The sequence below is a fragment of the Rutilus rutilus genome (assembly GCF_951802725.1).
Source record: "Rutilus rutilus genome assembly, chromosome: 14".
NCBI classification, from domain to species: Eukaryota; Metazoa; Chordata; class Actinopteri; order Cypriniformes; family Leuciscidae; genus Rutilus; species Rutilus rutilus.
The window spans coordinates 34307839-34324025 of record NC_140219.1 but is presented as its reverse complement, the minus strand read 5'-3'; the positions used below and the strand labels follow the sequence as shown (position 1 = coordinate 34324025).

The 16187-nt window shown below is 43.5% G+C and overlaps 1 long non-coding RNA gene across 1 annotated transcript; it reads left to right on the top strand.

Moving 5' to 3' along the window:
* Positions 1–14054: 14054 nt before the first annotated feature.
* LOC311303534 lies at positions 14055–15722 on the top strand. The gene is made up of 3 exons (XR_014629774.1): positions 14055–14318; positions 14851–14988; positions 15175–15722. It is a non-coding gene; the product is annotated as an uncharacterized lncRNA (long non-coding RNA).
* Positions 15723–16187: the final 465 nt, after the last annotated feature.

Sequence of the window (16187 nt, the reverse complement as noted above, 5' to 3'; positions counted from 1 at the left end):
TCATTTTTCCACCCTGCCAAAACAGGGATTGAAAAAAATCTCCATGTTTTCGGTGCTGATGCGGTGGTGAGCGTTCATGTAACATGTAAGGGTGGCGCTGCTAATAAAGCACCTAAAAGCTGTCACAAAGAACCGGCAAAAATAATGATTATGAATATGTAAAATATAGCAAGGACACATTTAACTGTTTATTAATAAATAAGTGTTTTCTGTGTCAGTGTCGGCTCCAAAGATGAAGTTGACGATGCTGATTCGCGATCTTCGCAGTAGTGAACGCGCCAGAGAGAAATGCACATTTCATAAGGATTACATAAGCAGATAGCAGTCTATTTTCTTTTGTTTTGGGTTGCTCTGTTTAAAAGTAGACATTTCAAGCTTTCTATATATATATATATTTCTCAAGTCTGTGAGGCAAGTAGGCTACCTTATAAGCTGAGTTTCGGGTTCATTTATGAGACGAGCTCCAGTTCACGCGCCGGCGCCTCCGTGTCGTGATTATCTGCTATAGTCTGCTATATTTACTTCTTATTTATTAAATCAAGGCAATTGGTTGATAAAACATTGATTAAAATTAAGATACAATTAATACAAAACGAAATTCACTTTAAAGAATGGCTTTGTGCAGGGCCGGCCCTGACCAATTTGCTGCCCTAGGCAAGATTTTACCTGGCGCCCCATGCATCAACACTCATAATAAATCATCATATTAGAATGATTTCTAAAGGATCATGTGATAGACCGGATGTCACATGTGACACTGAAGAATGGAGTAATGATGCTGAAAATTCAGCTTTGCATCACAGAAATAAATGATAATTTAAAGTATAATAAATTGAAAACAAATTATTTTAAGTTGTAATAATATATCACAATATAAAAAAAAAATTCTGTATTTTTGATCAAATAAATGCAGGCTTGATGAGCAGAAGAAACTTCTTTCAAAAACATTAAAAATAGTAATGTTTCCAAACTTTTGGCCTGTACTGTATCCCCCAAAAAACTGCACAACTGTAGAGTAAAACCTTAATAAAAAAAGTGATAATAAAAAATGCGTCTTAAAACTGACATGATTGTACAAAATCACAGTCTGGGGACTCAGAACTCAGAACAGCTGCTAACATTAAGTTTAAGGTAAAAATAACTGCCATGAAATTATAGTATCTTACTCCTATGCAATAAATTGTTCATTCACTACATCTCTTTACCTCTGTCTTTATCCTCTTCTCTTCTTTTTGGCACTGTATCTATCGCAGACTATGATCATTTATAATGTGTCATGTAAATTCGGCCTTCCGTCACAATCAGGAAACTTTCACCGTGTCTAGAACTGGCGCGAGCTGCCAGGCCCGTTTCTACGAGCTGTGTGTTTAGCAGTGCTGTCTACATTGGATGCGGCGTCGGGCACGCTACACAACAAATTACCAACAACTGATCGCGCGCGCGCTCTGTTTCTGACGCACTTCAAGCACTCGATGATTGAAGAGCCGGATTTTTTTTTTTTTTTTTTTGCTTTATTTGGTAGTATTTCGAATTAATGGTTTTAAAATAGTAGCCTATTATAAAAAAAAAAAAATGTAAAAAATAAATAAAAAATTCACTCGTTCACTCATTCTGGCGCCCCTATGGATGAGTGGCGCCCTTAGCATTTGCCTATACCGCCTATGCCGCGGGCCGGCCCTGGCTTTGTGCCTCCTGTTTGAGGGCTCTGTGAAAGTTTTAAAGCAGTCTTTTAGTGCCGCTTTCAAGAGCGGTGACGTCCGTAACATTGTTTTTTTCCTCATAAATGCGAACACAAAAAATAAAATGAATATTTTATGTTCAGTGGAGAGCCAACCCTTCTTCATCCGGTGGGTAGTATTAATTTTGGTTTGCGCAGTGTAAGAAATTACAAAAAAATGTTTTGCCACCTAAAAGTTCAAGATTTTTTTGTGTCACGTCCGTAACGCATGTGTAGCCTATTTCCCTCATATTAAATATAAAACGCATGTGTATGTAGACTGATATTTTTCTAATGTCTGGACTCCTAATGTCTGAACTGAGTATGGATATATAAACAGTTTCAATATGTAGCCTATCAAATGCATTTTCTGAGAATTTATATTTCAAGTTTTTACTGCAAATGTCACGTCCATAACGGTGGGATTGCCCAATTTTAAAGAATTTATCCTCAACTAGTTTTGAGGTGTAGATCTATGTATTGTATAATGTTAGCTTCAAATAAGGGGTGTGTCGCGATTCTGCCTTCTCACACCGTGACACAGGTTCGTGGATCTGAATGGTGCTATTTCGGTTTCATATTGCATATTGTTACAGCCCTAATTATTAGAATATAGACATTAAGAAAATAAATTATGCAAGTACTTTTACTTTTAATACTTAAAGTATATTTAAAATCAGGTACTTTTTACTTAAGTAGGGTTTTCATTGTGGTACTTCTACTTTTACTAAAGTAATTATGTCTCTGGTTATTTGGACTTTTACTTAAGTACTGAGATTCAGTACTTCCTCCACCACTGCATATAAGCTTCTGTCCTGCACACAGGAAATATATCAGCTTTTCCTTTCAGAGCGAAGTGTACACATTTTTTTTAATTCTTCCATTCAGGCTCAGCCTAACTCTGCACGGGTTCAGCAGGTGCAGAGAGGCAGCGTTATCAGCGCTGAGACACAATGAGCCCAGAATATCTGCTTATCTGGATGATTTTCTGATATGTGCTCATTCACGGGAGTGTGCGGAATGGGACACAGAGATGCTCACATCTCATCTCATGAATCTGGGGTCCAGAATCAACTTTGGGGATGTGTGGCAGGGCTGCCGTAGATCTCTTCGCCTTGCAGGCAAACGCAAAGTGTCCGCTGTATCTTTCTCTTTCAGTAATGAAAATGTGCTTTTGGGTGTGGATGCGCCGGCACATTTGTGGCCGAACGTGTTGCTATGCATTCCCACCGCTGAGTCTAATTTCTCCCACGCTGGACAGAGTAAGAGAAAACTAATGATCTATCCTTCTGATAGCCCCTCGTTGGCCGGGGAGGCTGTGGCTGGCAGAGATTGTCCAGCTGGACCTGCACTGTCAGACGCACTGCACTGGCAAATATTTTACCCACACCCGGAACAAGTCGATCTTTGTGTCTACGCCTGTGAAGGGTTAAATTTAAACACATTCGGGCTTCTGCAGAAGGTTATAAACACTATTCAAAGCGCTAGAGCCCCATCAACTGTATGGCCTTATATAGCATTTGAAAGAGAACGTTAGGTCACTTGCGTAACCCCGGTTCTCTGGGAACAGAGAATATATATATATATATATATATATATATATATATATATATATATATATATATATGTGGCAGGAAGGGCGTTTCTGTTTTCATCATTGAGATTGATGGCCATTCTAGCCTATCATTGGTGCCCTTGGGCTATAAAACAGCAACGCATCTGCCATTCATCAGGCGTTACGTTTTGACTCGTTGCGTCATTAACGCGCTCCGTCGCTGCTGCTGGGAACCCGGATGCGATCACCTGAGGCGGTAAGATGAATGTGCTGCTAGTTGTTTTTAGCTCACGAAATGTATTCAGTTTAAGGAGTGCGTTCTTTTAATGTATCTTTTAGAGACACCGCTTTGCTTGGAGAGCGTGTGCTATTGTCTTCCGTGACATGAGATTGTTATTGTTTGCATGCATTGGATGCGTGTGCTGGATATGGACACTGGAAAAGGTAGGGAGAGTTTGATACCCTCGCTAATCGTGCTCTGTATAAAATGTGTGTTTTGATGTGTTAGTCTGTAGTTAAAAACGTGTTTTAATCCATATCCTCAGTTATAAAAACCTGAGTTTCCCTCCAGAGAAAGCTACGCTTAAATTGTCCTCGACGATCGGTATGTATATTCATTGTACGTGCATGCATTAAGTTAGAGAACTTATCTAGTAGAGTAACAGTCTATGTTGTTTATAGGGCCCTGGTTATAGACCCGTAAAGAGCTATAACTGCATTCCAGTCGGGGTGCTCCGTGTTCCTTCACGGCCGCAGTGCTGTCCTGTTTCGAACCTGTTTCGAACCTGTTTCGAACCTGTTTCGAACCTGTTTCAAACCTGTTTCGAACCTGTTTCGAACCTGTTTCAATCCTGTTCACAACAATCAACCGATTCAACTACAACTCGGAATTGCGGCTGATTGTTTATTTTGATTTGTTTTTTTCGTAGCTGGTTGCCTAACCGATATTAACTATCAGGACTCTCATCCATTTGATTCCTTTGTTTTCTTTTCACTTGTATTTGATTTTGTTTCTAAAGATTGAATTGTTTATTTTCTTATTATTTTCTGGAATAGTTTCTTTCTTTATCTTGCTTTATTTTCTGCCAAATTGTTCAACAAACTGAAGTTTTGTTCCTTTATTGATATCTTTGTATATTTGGCCGCCATTGACATTGAGGTTTAGCCAATTGTTTATTTATTATATCTGGTCTCTTTTGGGCATTAATAATCTTCCCAGCCATCAAGGTTATTTTCCATATTCGATTTATTTTCATAGCTGATCACATTCATATTGGTTTATTTTTCATATTTGTTTATTTTCATATTCTATTATTTTTCATATTTGATTTATTTATTGTATCTCTTGTGTGTTGTCAGGGCCTGAGCACCAGGGGCAGAGGATTCCTATTGGGTGATGGTATCTTCCTCACAGTGTGCAGTGTTTGGTATTTACACCTGTGTGAGTGCGTGTGTGAGTGTGTGCGCACAGTGAATTGCAGTGGTCCTGCATCTGCGGGTGGCTTGCTACGACCCTCTGCCTCTGCGCTTTTCGTTCCTGCCTTGACCGGGTCCTAACCCTATAAGGGTTGCCCAAATTTGAACAGTGCCTTATATCCTTTATGCTCTTTTTTAAAAAATTGTTAATAAAATATATTTTTGTATGATGACCTATGCCTCTGACTCTATTTGGTGATACGAACCTGTGTATGCCTTTAGTTGGGGCTTATTCTAATTCTTTGGGCAAATTTCCCAGAGTGGCGTAGTCGGTGTGCAAATGGTATCATCTTGTTAATTCTAATTCTTTGAGAAACCCCTCTTACTGCCCTCGTGTTACACGCCACATTTTGGCGTAGTCGGCAGGATCACCACAAATTTGAGTCAGAGACATGGGTGTTTTTCAAATTTTTGTTGTTTTGTGTTGTGGGTTGTTTTTTTGAAACAGGACAGCAGTGCATTGTGCCGAGTTGTTCCATTTGGTGGCTTCTTCCTTGCAGTGGTAAGTCTTTTCAAAAAAAAAAAAAAAAAAAAATTTTTTAGTATCAAAATGGAAGAAGAATTACAAGAAATGAGAGACTTGGTAGCCCAGTTGAGAGCTGATAACGTAAGGTTGCAGCAGGCACAGGCACCAGTTGCTTTGCCTGGTCCTGATGCGGCCTTGCCTGGTACCTCTTCTGCTCCGCCTGTGGCGCCTCAACCACTTGGTGCTGTTGCACCTGAACGATTTGTTTTTGTACCGCGAGATCGACGCTGCCCCAAATTTAATGGCAAATCTGGTTTGGATATTGACGAATGGGTTGAGGAGGCAAGGGCGTGCATGAGGGTACGTCATATGTCAAATGCAGATCAAGCTTTCTTCCTTTTTGACCACTTGGAGGGAGAAGCAAGAGAAGAGATCAGGTATCGTCCTGATCTTGAACGCGGAGATCCTGACAGGATTATTAAGGCGCTGCGTGATCTTTATGGGTGTTCCCAGTCGTATGTAGCATTACAAGAGGCTTTTTTCTCAAGGAAGCAACAGGAGAGTGAGACTCTGCTAGAATTTTCTCTCGCGCTCATGGGCCTTTTGGAAAGGGTTAAGAACCGGGCGCCGCATGTTATACAAAATGCAGAAAATTTATTGCGAGATCAATTTGTCGAGCACGTCGCTGATAGCACCCTTAGGCGAGAGCTGAAGCAGCTGGTTCGTCGCCAGCCTACTGCTACTTTATTGGAGGTTCGAGGTGAAGCAATTAGGTGGGTTCAGGAGGGGATGCCTGGAGGGTCGAGAGGGCGTAGCCAGTCGGTCCCACTAGCATATGGTATTCAATATGGGGTACGTGGTGGGGCACCTGTTGAAACTGCTGGGCCGCCCCAGCAGTCAGAGTTTGCTGAGTTGAGGGAAATGCTGCGACAACAACAGCAGCAGTTAAATCACCTTACTCAAACCTTTGCCCGTTTCCAACCATCACATGTGCGTGGTCACTCCCCTCGTTCTGGTCCAGTCATATGTAGGCGGTGTCAAAGACCGGGCCACTTTGCTCGTGAGTGTGATGGGCAACGAAATTTCCCAAGTCCCTCCCAGCCGGTGGCAGGTCTCCCTGCAGCTGAGAATGGACGGCTACGTTCCTCCCGGCCATCGGAAAACTAGCTCCCACCAGGTCTCAGAGTCATCACCTGGGTGGGGAAGTAATTGACTCAAGTAAGATAGGCGTACATAGTTCAGTTCCCCATTTAATCTCCTCTTGTCCGCATGTGGCTGCTCTTATGGGGGGTGTTTCAGTGCCCTGCTTAGTGGATACTGGCTCTATGGTAACAACAATCACTGAAAGTTGCTTTCAACAACATTTTGAACCGTGGGGTCAGGATCGTCTTCAAAGTTGTCAGTGGCTACAGCTTCGAGCAGCCAATGGGCTTACTATCCCGTACATGGGATATTTAGAGCTAGATGTAGAGATTTGTGGTAGGCTTGTCGTTGGTTGTGGCATCTTGGTTGTTCGGGATCCTCCTGGAGGCATGAGCGTGGATGTCCCTGGGGTACTGGGGATGAACATTCTTGGCCGATGTTATAAGGAGCTTTTCGGGCAGCATGGCACCTCCCTCTTTGACCTACCGGTAGTGACACAATTATCAAGTGTCTCGAGCGCACTGCAATACTGCCAGCAAGTAAGTGCTAGAGAGTGCTTAGATCCAGTAGGGTGTGTACGGGTGCGCGGACGTGGGGTGTGTCGCATACCAGGTGGCACAATTAAGCTAGTGGCTGCAACCTGTTCCGCCCAATATTTTGGTAGTATTGTTTTATTCGAGCCCCCTGAGTCAGGCCTCCCAGCTGGACTTTTGGCATCACCTGCTTTGGTAAGGGTAATTCGGGGAACTGTCTATGTGCCGGTAGTGAACGTCGGTACAGTGGATGTGACCCTTCGCCCTACTACGGTGGTGGGTAACCTTAGGGAGGTTTATGTAGTCAGTTTGCCAACAGGAGTTGTTGAAGTAAAGCCAGTCATTGCCTCTGTTCAGTCCCAAAGTGCGCAGGGGAGTCCCTCCTTGTCCCAGCAGCTGGAGTCTCTTGACTTATCGGTTCTGTCAGAATCAGAACAGACTCAGGTTAGAGCTTTGGTGCAGAAATATGAGACTGTATTTTCAGGTCATGAGAGCGATCTTGGTTGTACTCGCCTCATCTCCCATGACATTCCTTTATTGGATAATGTCCCAGTGCGCCAACGATACCGACGGATACCCCCTTCTGAATATGAGGTGGTAAAAACTCATATCCATCAGTTGTTGGAGGCTGGAATAGTTCGTGAAAGTTGTAGCCCTTATGCATCGCCGATTGTGCTAGTCAAAAAGAAGGACGGTAGTCTGCGCATGTGCGTAGACTACCGTCACCTGAATGCCAAGACTAGGAGGGATGCGTTTCCCCTTCCCCGTATTGAGGAATCTTTGGATTCACTGGGGGGCGCTCGCTGGTTCTCTACACTAGATCTGGCCAGTGGGTATCTACAGGTTCCTGTTTCCGAGCCAGATAAATCCAAGACGGCGTTCTGTACGCCGTTTGGATTATTTGAATGGAACCGTATGCCTTTTGGACTCTGCAACGCTCCAAGTACGTTCCAGAGGTTAATGGAGAGACTATTTGGTGATCAGCGGTGTCAGTCCCTACTCCTATATCTTGATGATGTTGTTGTTTTTTCCTCCTCCGTAGCTCAGCATCTAGAGAGATTGGAGATGGTCTTGAGTCGGTTGGAGAGGGAAGGACTCAAGGTAAAGCTGGAGAAGTGCGCTTTCTTCAGGCCAGAAGTCAAGTTCTTGGGGCATGTTATATCGGCGCAAGGGGTGGCAACAGATCCAGGTAAAATCGAGGCTGTTGCAAGTTGGCGTTGCCCTGAGACTGTCTCCGAGTTACGAACATTCCTTGGCTTTGCTAGCTACTATCGGCGCTTTGTGGAGGGGTTTGCCAAATTGGCAGCCCCTCTACATAAACTAGTTGCTGAGGTGCTGGGAGGTAAGCCGGGCAAACGGCGAGGGCAGAGTTTGATTCCAGTTTGGACCGAGCACTGTCAGACAGCATTTGAGGCCCTAAAATTAAGGTTAACATCCGCCCCAGTACTGGCCTACGCAGATTTTTCCAAACCCTTTGTTCTAGAAGTAGACGCTAGTCATGGGGGGCTTGGGGCAGTTTTGTCCCAAGAATTTGAAGGGAAAACCCGACCCATCGCATATGCCAGTCGTAGCCTACGGCCCACTGAGCGTAATATGAACAACTACAGCTCAATGAAACTAGAGTTTGTAGCGCTCAAGTGGGCCATGGTCGAAAAATTTAGGGAATATCTTTTAGGGAACAAGTGTATCGTGTTCACTGATAATAATCCCTTAAGTCATTTAGCTACAGCAAAGCTCGGAGCTACGGAGCAGCGTTGGGCTGCAGAGTTAGCTGCTTTTGATTTTGAGGTAAGATATAGGTCAGGAAGGAGCAATGGTAACGCAGACGCTCTCTCTCGCCAGAACCCAGTAGTTCAAGGTCAGCTTGGGGATATGGCTGTAGGCGTTGCTGTACCTCAGTTGTTACAGCAGGCCATTGGCATAGGACGAGCAGCACAGGCAGACGTGAGGACAGTGAGTGCGTTGCCAGGCTATTCTGCCCCAGACCTGCGATCTATGCAAGAGGCCGATTCCGTTATTGGGCCGGTAATAAAGTTCTGGGAGCAGGGCCGGCGTCCAGGAGCGGAGAAGCGGCATCAGTTGATTAAACCATGTTTGACTCTTCTCCAGCAATGGAATCGACTAGAGGTAAGGGAAGGAGTATTGTATCGGAAAATACTTCGCCCTGACGGAGGTGAAGAATGTTACCAATTAGTGTTGCCTGAGGTTTTGAGAGAAGAGGTTTTGATGCAGCTCCACCAACAACATGGGCATCAAGGGGTGGAGCGCACCAGTGAGTTGATTCGGCAGCGGTGCTATTGGCCAAATATGTTGGCCGATATTACCCTTTGGTGTCAAGAATGTGAACGCTGTCAGCTCGCTAAAGATAACCAGCCAGTAGCACGGGCGTTTATGGGCCATTTACTAGCTTCAAAGCCTAATGAAGTCCTTGCGATTGACTTCACGGTGCTGGAACCTTCACATTCTGGACAGGAAAACATATTAGTGATGACTGATGTGTTTAGTAAATTTTCTATGGCGGTGCCTACACGAGACCAAAGAGCTGAGACCGTAGCCCAAGTTTTGGTTGAAGAATGGTTCTACAAATTTGGTGTTCCGGGCAGAATTCATTCAGACCAGGGCCGGAATTTCGAATCGGCTTTGATCCGGCAGCTTTGCGAGCTTTACCAGATAAAGAAATCTCGTACAACTCCTTATCACCCGGCCGGTAATGGGCAATGCGAGCGTTTCAATCGCACTTTGTACAACTTGCTGCGAACATTGCCAGGGTCCAGGAAGAGGGACTGGGTGTCTTGTCTGTCACAAGTTATATTCTGCTATAACACCACCCCCCATCAAGTGACAGGAGAGTCTCCACACTATCTAATGTTTGGTCAAGAACCTCAGTTGCCGATAGACTTTTTGCTGGGTAGAGTGCCTGAACCGGTTGCCGGAAACGTACACAGCTGGGTCATAGAACATCGTAGACGGTTGCAAGTCGCCTTCGAGGGAGCACGTGAGCGACTGAAAGCTGCGGCAGACCGTCGCAAGATGCAGCATGACAAACATGTGCGGGATCTACCTTTGTCAGAGGGTCAGTTAGTTTACTTAAGAGATCATGCTGTGTGGGGTCGCCACAAAATCCAGGACTTGTGGAGTTCAGTGACCTATCAGGTGGTTCGGTCCCCCGAGGAGGGAGGTGCCGTGTATGCTATTGCGCCAGTTTCAGATTTGGGCAAGGTACGCCGAGTACATCGTTCCCAACTGAAGGCTTGTGTCCGGAAGGACGTTCCGCCTGTTAATCAGACTACTGGTGCCATAGAAGCTCGAGACGACCCCCAGGAGTACGAAGGGGCAGACGATGGCGATTTGATGGTGTTAGTGCCAGAGACTCCTCAGCTTATTCAGGGGACAGGACACTGGGGTGTTGGGCGCCCAGTACAGCTTGAGGTGCAGGGAGAGCTAGGGCCGACAGACCTACCTACTGGTGGTGCAGCTTCGATGGAGTCAGAGGAACGGGGTGTAGAACCTATAGTGAGAGAAAGTGAAACTCCACCCAGTTCTCATAATGCGAGGGTGGTCTCCCCTCGGCGCTCTAGTCGAGCTGGAGCCGGTCAGCATTCGAATGTGCATCGTCTTCCTCGGGCTGCGGGAGAGGTAAGGAACAGAGTAGCTGGTGATTCCGAGATTGTAACCAACAGTATTTCAGCTTTGTTTAGGCCTTGGAGTTAGTAAAACAGAGGTGTCCTTGTAAATTACCTTTTAGTTCATCGCCGGGGCGTCGATGCAGAATGGTGGGGTAGATGTGGCAGGAAGGGCGTTTCTGTTTTCATCATTGAGATTGATGGCCATTCTAGCCTATCATTGGTGCCCTTGGGCTATAAAACAGCAACGCATCTGCCATTCATCAGGCGTTACGTTTTGACTCGTTGCGTCATTAACGCGCTCCGTCGCTGCTGCTGGGAACCCGGATGCGATCACCTGAGGCGGTAAGATGAATGTGCTGCTAGTTGTTTTTAGCTCACGAAATGTATTCAGTTTAAGGAGTGCGTTCTTTTAATGTATCTTTTAGAGACACCGCTTTGCTTGGAGAGCGTGTGCTATTGTCTTCCGTGACATGAGATTGTTATTGTTTGCATGCATTGGATGCGTGTGCTGGATATGGACACTGGAAAAGGTAGGGAGAGTTTGATACCCTCGCTAATCGTGCTCTGTATAAAATGTGTGTTTTGATGTGTTAGTCTGTAGTTAAAAACGTGTTTTAATCCATATCCTCAGTTATAAAAACCTGAGTTTCCCTCCAGAGAAAGCTACGCTTAAATTGTCCTCGACGATCGGTATGTATATTCATTGTACGTGCATGCATTAAGTTAGAGAACTTATCTAGTAGAGTAACAGTCTATGTTGTTTATAGGGCCCTGGTTATAGACCCGTAAAGAGCTATAACTGCATTCCAGTCGGGGTGCTCCGTGTTCCTTCACGGCCGCAGTGCTGTCCTGTTTCGAACCTGTTTCGAACCTGTTTCGAACCTGTTTCGAACCTGTTTCAAACCTGTTTCGAACCTGTTTCGAACCTGTTTCAATCCTGTTCACAACAATCAACCGATTCAACTACAACTCGGAATTGCGGCTGATTGTTTATTTTGATTTGTTTTTTTCGTAGCTGGTTGCCTAACCGATATTAACTATCAGGACTCTCATCCATTTGATTCCTTTGTTTTCTTTTCACTTGTATTTGATTTTGTTTCTAAAGATTGAATTGTTTATTTTCTTATTATTTTCTGGAATAGTTTCTTTCTTTATCTTGCTTTATTTTCTGCCAAATTGTTCAACAAACTGAAGTTTTGTTCCTTTATTGATATCTTTGTATATTTGGCCGCCATTGACATTGAGGTTTAGCCAATTGTTTATTTATTATATCTGGTCTCTTTTGGGCATTAATAATCTTCCCAGCCATCAAGGTTATTTTCCATATTCGATTTATTTTCATAGCTGATCACATTCATATTGGTTTATTTTTCATATTTGTTTATTTTCATATTCTATTATTTTTCATATTTGATTTATTTATTGTATCTCTTGTGTGTTGTCAGGGCCTGAGCACCAGGGGCAGAGGATTCCTATTGGGTGATGGTATCTTCCTCACAGTGTGCAGTGTTTGGTATTTACACCTGTGTGAGTGCGTGTGTGAGTGTGTGCGCACAGTGAATTGCAGTGGTCCTGCATCTGCGGGTGGCTTGCTACGACCCTCTGCCTCTGCGCTTTTCGTTCCTGCCTTGACCGGGTCCTAACCCTATAAGGGTTGCCCAAATTTGAACAGTGCCTTATATCCTTTATGCTCTTTTTTAAAAAATTGTTAATAAAATATATTTTTGTATGATGACCTATGCCTCTGACTCTATTTGGTGATACGAACCTGTGTATGCCTTTAGTTGGGGCTTATTCTAATTCTTTGGGCAAATTTCCCAGAGTGGCGTAGTCGGTGTGCAAATGGTATCATCTTGTTAATTCTAATTCTTTGAGAAACCCCTCTTACTGCCCTCGTGTTACACGCCACATATATATATATATATATATATTCCCTATAGTTGCTTGAAACACTGTTGTTAGTCATAATTACTTGGATCCGCATTGCAAGTCAATCAGCAATTGTAATTCAGTTTCCAATTTTAGACATGCCCCTGTGTCTGTGTATGCTGTGTCTCTTTATATTCTACACAGATTTATGCCAGTAGAGATCCACTTCCTGTAGAGTTTAGGTGTAAGAGGTTATTCATAGCAACAACTTGAAAACAGGGTTCTCAAGTCTCACGCATTGGCCGTGAGACACACGCAATTCAACCAGTTCACACGCTCACACGCCACACCGTGTATTTCTCACGCTGAAAAGGCAATGCCAACCAAGTTGTCCTGCAAGCTTTATATATAACGTTGTATACGAGGCGCAGGCACACAAAGTGAAGCTTCCTGCCGCCAGCACGTATCTCGGCCAGATTGCGTTCGTTACTAGGCAACATAGATGCGCGAACCATAGGCGCGAACACACGGAAGTTGACGGAAAATTCTCGGCCGCCGTACGTTCGTTACTAAGTAACCAACAACATCACGCGAACACACGTCGTGATGGAGAAGGTAAGTTGGAATTAAGAAAGCTCGTCTAACATTTTTAGGCCAGAACATTAAATATATCAATGTTATCAAGGCGTCAAAATGTGCAACAAACACTTACAACACAAAACACATTTCATAAGCTGCAGTGTGTACTCTTGTGTACACACACACACACACACACACACACACATGTAGTGTTTTAATTTTTTATGGGGACTTTCCATAGACATAATGATTTTTATACTGTACAAACTGTATATTCTATTCCCTTACACTAACCCTACCCCTAAGCCTACCCATCACAGAAAACTTTCTGCAATTTCACATTTTCAAAAAAACATAACTTTTTGGATTTATAAGCCGTTTTCCTCATGGGGACCAAAAAATGTCCCCACACGAACAAGGATTTCGGATATTGCCATCCTTGTGGGGACATTTTGTCCCCATAATGTAAGGTTTACCAGGCCACACTTACACACACACACACACACACACACACCTTAATACTATGTCATTTGTTCACAATGTCCCACACCACACAATAAATCATTATACCATTACGACTAGACACATTCAAAATGCAAAAAGATTTGTTTTTCCAAACTGTTTGGAGCAATTTGTTATATTTTTGTATATTTGTAATTTTGAAATATAACATTAAAGAGTAGCCTATATTTGATGTGATTAATTGCTCTGTCATTTATCAGATTTACCAATTGTTATCATTTCAATTTGTGCTGGTTAATTATGAACAATGGTTAAAATTGGGGGGCGGGGACGGACGGGCGGGGGCGGGGCTCCATTAGGGCTCCTCCCCTAACCGCATGTGATCTCACTCCAAGCTTTTGATAAAACTTGAGAACCCTGTTGAAAAGGTACAATTTTCTGAGAGCTCTGACCACCTGACCATTTTGTCATTGATAGTGTTGCCATAGAAACACTCAATCTTCTAATTATGTCATCTGGCGTGACCGCAGTGCTCCGCTCCTCCAAACCTAATCAAACACACCTGAACAAGCTAATCAAGGTCTTCAAGATTAGGCTACTAGAAAGCTACACGCAGGTGAGTTTCATCAGGGTTGGAATTACCCAGACTTCCTTGGATCTATAAATCTTTGGACAGCAATGTATGTTAAGGGATTCAGCAGCACATGTTTTCGGTGTAGTTTTGTGTGCCTCACTGTCCCTACTGACTGACTGACTAATTAAGTGCGTTTTCCAGTAGAGTTGATTGTGAGATCACAGGTCGAGAGGATGACAGCTCAAGTATACTGCTCGTTGAGTGTTGTTTTATTGTGTCTGTCTGCATGTTTGAGCATAAACCATGCTGGAGTCATAGGTGAGAAGATCTTTTAGCTTCATTACACCACCCGAAGAAATGCATAAATAAATGCCTTACAAAATATGATGTTCAGTACAATTAGTTGTAATCGTAAACTTATGAACAACATATTGATGGATGTCTTCTTTCTGCATTGTGCTTCTATAACACACCTCACCAGTAGTGGGGTAGGTTGTAATGGCACTCTGTGTCTTTGAAACTAATTGTCAGTTTAGTTATAAATGGTATTTCTACTTGATTTTGAAGCAGATAAATGTATGAATATTTTCAAGTTTGAGACGCACACTGCGAAACCCCTGACTTATAAATACTGAAACTATTGCAACAACACTCCTGTGGTGTCTGGTAAAGCTGACGGTCGTGCCGTGGAGGATGTACTTGTGATCGAGACTGCTCTGGAGGACAATGTGAATTAAACTGAACTAAATGTGAAACTATAAAATAGAAAGACTGAACTAGTATTTTCTTGTAAAACCTACTCTGATCTTTGACCACTTTTTTTCATTTCTGTCATGTGTCTGTATCACAGAAAAGCCAGGACAGTGTCCAAGCACAAAATCTGGAGGAGGAAATTGTGCTGAGTTGTGTTCCTTTGATAGTGACTGTCCGAAACATGAGAAATGCTGCAGCAATGGATGTGGACGTCAGTGTATGGCTCCATTTACAGGTATTTATGTTCTATTAGTGTTTGAGTCAGCCTTCTCGTTGTTTCAGTTGGATTTATTTTATCGTTCACCAAAATTCTTTCTGGAAGTACAACTTGCTGTTCATGCTTTGCGTGTTTTGTACTGTACATCTAAGACTGAATGTTGCAAAATGGACTGACTAAAGCTGACTATCTGAATCCATGCAGTGAAGCCTGAGTCCGAACCAGAAAAGCCTTCAGTGTGTGCCGAAAGCTGCCAACAAACTCACCCTGATGCCCCATGTTCTGGCCCTAAGGGGGGTCCTCCAGAGCCTCCAGTGATGCCTGGGGCCGAACCAGCAAAGCCTGCAGTATGTGCTGAAAGCTGCCAAAAAACTCACCCTGATGGCCAATGTCCTGGCCCTAAGGGGGGTCCTCCAGAGCCTGTAGTGAAGCCTGCGTCTGAACCAGCAAAGCCTTCAGTGTGTGCCGAAAGCTGCCAACAAACTCACCCTGATGCCCCATGTTCTGGCCCTAAGGGGGGTCCTCCAGAGCCTCCAGTGATGCCTGGGGCCGAACCAGCAAAGCCTGCAGTATGTGCTGAAAACTGCCAAGAAAACTGCCAAAAAAACTCACCTTGATGGCCAATGTCCTGTCACTAAGGGGGGATCCTCCTGGCCATAAAGAATGTGGCCATGCATGCAGTTAACGGTGTTGATTTTACCATTGTCGTATGGAATGCTTTTCCTGTTTAACAAATAAATCATATACTTTAAGTCTCTTTATTTTAGTTATTTGCCTGAAGAGTTTCATTTTTATATTGCAGCAGCTGTTGCCCAAGTGGTTCACAATAACTAAACGTAAATAACAGCACAGAGAGAGGAAAATAAAAGACAAGATAATGATCAAACACCCATCATGAAGATGCCCAGGAAGTCTTAAAAGATGTGCTTTTAACATGGCCTTAAATTTCAGTCAAGTCATCTTCCTTTATATAGCGCTTTTAACAATGTAAATTGTTTCAAAGCGGCTTTATAGTAACAAACGGATAATTTAAGGTAACAGATTGTTTTGGCTTTATAGCGGTTCTTGAATAAAGATATTTTCCAGCTCACGTTAGTTTTGATTGATTCACTTCCGTCGCAAGGATCATTAGTTATATCATTAGAGAAACGCTGATGGCGTGCGCATCAAGAATTAATTTATAATTATGTGCATTTGAATATATGTGCGCAGGTTTG